At 40.4% G+C, this 4,594-nt stretch overlaps 1 non-coding gene across 1 annotated transcript; it reads right to left on the minus strand.

Moving 5' to 3' along the window:
- Window positions 1–875: 875 nt before the first annotated feature.
- On the minus strand, window positions 876–979 carry LOC112426591 (U6 spliceosomal RNA). The gene has a single exon (XR_003017969.1). It is a non-coding gene; the product is annotated as a U6 spliceosomal RNA (small nuclear RNA).
- Window positions 980–4,594: the final 3,615 nt, after the last annotated feature.

Below are 4,594 nucleotides of genomic sequence, written 5' to 3' on the forward strand. Positions count from 1 at the left end.
CACAAACATAGATGGGATAGCCTACTACACACCCAGGCTATATGGTGTGGCCTATTGCTCCTAGGCTACGAACCTGAACAGCGTGTTGCTATACTGAATACTGTAAGCAATGGGAACATAATGGTAAGTATTTATGTATCGAACATATCTAAATATAGAAAAGGCACAGTAAAAATACAGTATAAAAGATTTTTAAAAAGTATATACCTGTATAAGGCGCTTACCATGAATGGAGCTTGTAAGACTAGAAGTTGCTCTGGTTGAGTCAGTGAGTGGGTGGTGAGTAAATGTGAAGGTCTAGGACATCACTCCATGCTACTGTAGACTTTACAACACTGTACACTTAGGCTATACTACATTTATAAAAAATATTTTTTCTTGGCCGGACATGGTGGCTCACGCCTGTAATCCCAACACTTTGGGAGGCTGAGGTGGATGGGTCACTTGAGTTCAGGAGTTTCAGACCAGCCTGGGCAATACACCATCACTACAAAAAAATTAAAAATTAGCTGGAGGCACACACCTGTAGTCCCAGCTACTTGAGAGGCTGAGGTGGGAGGACCACTTGAGCCCAGGAGTTCAAGGCTGCAGTGAGCCATGATTGTATCATTGCACTCCAGCTTGGGTGACAGAGCAAGACTCTGTCTCAAAAAATACATATTTTTTCTTTCTTCAATAACTAATTAACCTTATCTTACTATAACTTTTTCACTTTATAAATTTTTAATTTTTTTTACCTGTTTCACTCTTTTGTAATAACACTTAAACACACATTGTACAGGCGTACAAGAATATTTTCATCACGTATATCCTTATTCTCTAAGCTTATCTACTTTTACAATTTTAATTTTTATTATTTTTACTTACTTTTAGTTTTTTTAATGGAACACATCACAATTTGTGTGTCATTCTTGCACAGGAGCCATGTTACTACTCTGTATCATTCCAATTTTAGTATGTGGGCTGCCAAAGCAAGCACAGTTTTGAAACTTTTTTGTTAAATTCCAAGACCAAACACACACATTAGCCTGGGATCATCAGGGTCAGGATCATCAGTATCATGGTCTTCCATCTCCACATCTTGTCCCCCTCTGGAAGGTCTTCAGGGGCAGTAACATTCACGAAGCTGTCATCTCCTATGCTAACAATGTTTTCTTCTGGAATACCTCCTGAAGGACCTGCCTGAGTTTGTTTTACACCTAACTGGTTTTTTTTAATAAGTAGAAGGAGTCCGCTTGAAAATAATGATAAAAGGTATGGTATAGTAAATACCTAAACCAGTAACATAGTTGTTTGTTGTCATTATCAAGTATATGTTCTATACATAATCGTATTGCTAGTCTTTTATATGACTGGCAGAGCAATAGTTTGTTAATACTAGTATCACAAACACGAGTAATGCATTGCATTGCGTTACAGTGTTAGGGCTGCAACATTACTATGACCACAATGCCACTAGGCAATAGGAAATTTTTAATGCCATTGTAATTTTATAGGACCACAATTGTACACGTGGTCCTGCAATTGAGCAAAACATCGTTATGGGGCACATGATTGTAGCTTTTGGGCAAGTGGGTCTCAATCCTGCCTGCATATTAGAATCACCTGGAGAGCTTACAAAACTCTTGCTGTCCGGGCTGCCCTTTGAACTAATTAAATCAGAATATTTGGGTGTGAGACCCAGGAATTGGTATTTTTCTTTATTTATTTTTAAAATTAGGTAATTCGATGGACTGATTTACTTACTTATAGCTGTCAGTATTTTTGAAACTCCCTGGGTGATTTCAATGTGCAGTCAAGGTTGAGAACCATGAATTAAACAGTAACAAAGCAGATTTTATAAAGGACTGTAATGTGTGTTTAGTTTTATGTTTCCTCAAATGGTGCTTGCTTTTATAGCTGGCATGCAATATGGGCAATTAGTATTAGTGTTCATCTTAGTCCATTTGGACTGCTATAACAGAATTCTATAGACTGGGTGGCTTATAAACAACAGAAATTTATTTCTTTCAGTTTTGAAGCCTAGGAAGTTCAAGATCAATTTGCCAGCAGATTCAGTGTCTAGTGAGGGTCCACTTTCTAGTTCATACAGGGTGGTGTTCTCTCTGTGTTCTCACATGACAGAAGAGTCAAATGAGCTCTCTGGGGCCTCCTTTATAAGAGCTCTAATTCCATTTATGAGGCCTTCACCTTCATGACCTATTCACCTCCCAAATGCCTCACATCCTAAATACCACCACATTGGGGATTATGTTTTAACATGTAAATTTGGAGAGACACAAACATTTAGTCTATAGCAGTGTTGGGAAGTCGTTTTAGTACTGAGATATATGTAAGGAGAATACCTAATCAAGGGGCCAAGTCTGGGGCCAGACATTGGGCAGGCAGTTGGCTGGCAAAGCTGATGCTTTTCTCAGAGATGGGTTCCTGAGAGCTTGTAGGCTTGACACTTGGTGTAATTGGAAAATCTGTTGCTACCAGGTGATCAAAGTGGAGCTAAGATGTGAGAGTCAGGTAGGCAGGCAGGTAGGTAGAGGGTTGTCAGAAAAGGTAGAGTGTACCTGGGATTCAAGGTTAAGATAGGGTGGAGAGGTGTACAACATGAAAGCCCCAGAGATCAGATGCAGCACTGGAATGGGCTCAGGGAAGGAAGGTGCTTCGATTTGCCTATACTAGAGTCCTTTATTCAAGTGCAGGCAGTGGTCTCTCTTCCCTTGGGCAGGAGTTTTCGAATTTTACAGGAAGGGTCTGCTAAGCTATCCACTTCATGTTAGGTCCTAATTTATTTCATCTTCAGTGTTTTCTAGTCAAGAGGCAACTTCTCTGGTTGAGGTCAAATTTCTGTGGCACCTGAGATTCCCCTGGCTAGGGAAGCTGTGTGCTGGTATGGTGGGGTTGGGTACACCAGGCCATTTCTTCATGATTGAGGTCCTTTTCTACTGTGGCCCAGATGCCTTCAGGGTCTGATTGTTAAGATGGTACACAACAAAATGTTGTGTTGCAACTCTTTCAAGGACATTAATTAATTCATTCACTTACCCAAAAGCTCTTACTTAGAGGGCATGATAAATTTCAGGTGCTTAACTGTGGGTGAGGAAAGGGGTAGGTCCCAGTCTTCTGGGGAAGACAAACAATTCCAATAGTGCTGAAGGAGTACACAGGACAAAAAGGATGTGAAAAAGGAAGAGTTTCTAGAGGTATTGATTCCTAAGGAATGAGTAGGAGGGAGCTCCCGAGGCAAAGAGAGCTGAGAAGGACATTCCAGGCAGAGAAGACAGGGAAGAAAAATATGTTTCTGCTGGAGGCCATGTGCACATCAGTACAGATGGGGTATTACGTGTGATGCAGGGAAGGGTACAAGATGCAGATAAATAAGTAGGCAGGAGTCAGATGATGAAGGACCCGTGGGCTATGCTAGGGAGCTTGAACTTCATCTTATGGGCAATAGGCAGTCACTAAAGCAATGTTTCGGTTTTTGGCTACATATTGGAATCTCTTTGGGAGCTTTAACAATACTGATGCCCGGATGCCAAATCTGGATATTCTGATTTAATCAGCCTGGGGTGCAGCCCAGGCATCAGGATATTTGAAATCTGTCCAGATGATTCTACTGTGCAGGCAGGGTTGAGAGTCACTGCATTAAAGGGTTTCAAACAAGGAATTGACATTCTTTGGGGCCTGTTTTTAGAAAGCTCATGCTGGTACAGGTGGACGAGTAGCCAGAGGCAAGAACCAGCTTGAAGGCTATTACAATAGTCCAGGTGAAAGATGATGTAGAACTGACCAAGAGCAACAGTTGCAGTACTGAGAGAGGTTTAGGTTGTTAAATTGGCAAGACTTGGGTGATTGACTATCTGTGCGAACTGAGAGAGAGGGAGGAATCAAGAACGACTCCTACAGAAATTTGAAGCATCATACATTGCCGGTAGGGTTGTAAAATGGTGTGCTCACCTTGAAAAATAGTTTGGTGGTTCCTCAAAAGCTTAAACATACAGTTACCAAATGATCCAGCAATTCTAATCTTGGGTATATACTCAGCAACTCTAAAACTAAGTAAAACATATGTCCACGCAAAAACCTGTATGCGGATGTTCATAGCAGCATTATTCATAGTAGCCCAAAAGTGGAAACAACCCAAATGTCAGTTGCCTGATAAAGAAAGAAAATGTGATAAATCTATGCAAAGGAATATTTTTCAGCCATATAAAGGAATGAAGGACTGATGCATGCTACAACATAGATGAACCATGAAAACATTATGCTAAGTGAAAGAAGTCATCACAAAATAGCATATATTGTACAATAGCATTCATATGAAATATACAGAATAGGCAAATCCAAGGAGACAGAACACAGATTCGTTGTTTCCAGAGACTGGGAGAGGGGAGGATGGGGAGTGACTGTTAATGGACAAGTGGAACTTTTTCAGGTGTAATGAAATGTCCTAAAACTAGATTGTGGGGACTGGTTGAGAAACTTTGTGAATTTACTAAAAAGCACTGAACTGTACACTTAAAAAAAGCAAATACTATGGTATGTGATATCTCAATAAAAAAGAATGACTTCCAAGTGCCTACCTTGACTGGCTAGGTTA

The sequence above is a fragment of the Macaca nemestrina genome, chromosome X, assembly GCF_043159975.1.
Source record: "Macaca nemestrina isolate mMacNem1 chromosome X, mMacNem.hap1, whole genome shotgun sequence".
NCBI classification, from domain to species: Eukaryota; Metazoa; Chordata; class Mammalia; order Primates; family Cercopithecidae; genus Macaca; species Macaca nemestrina.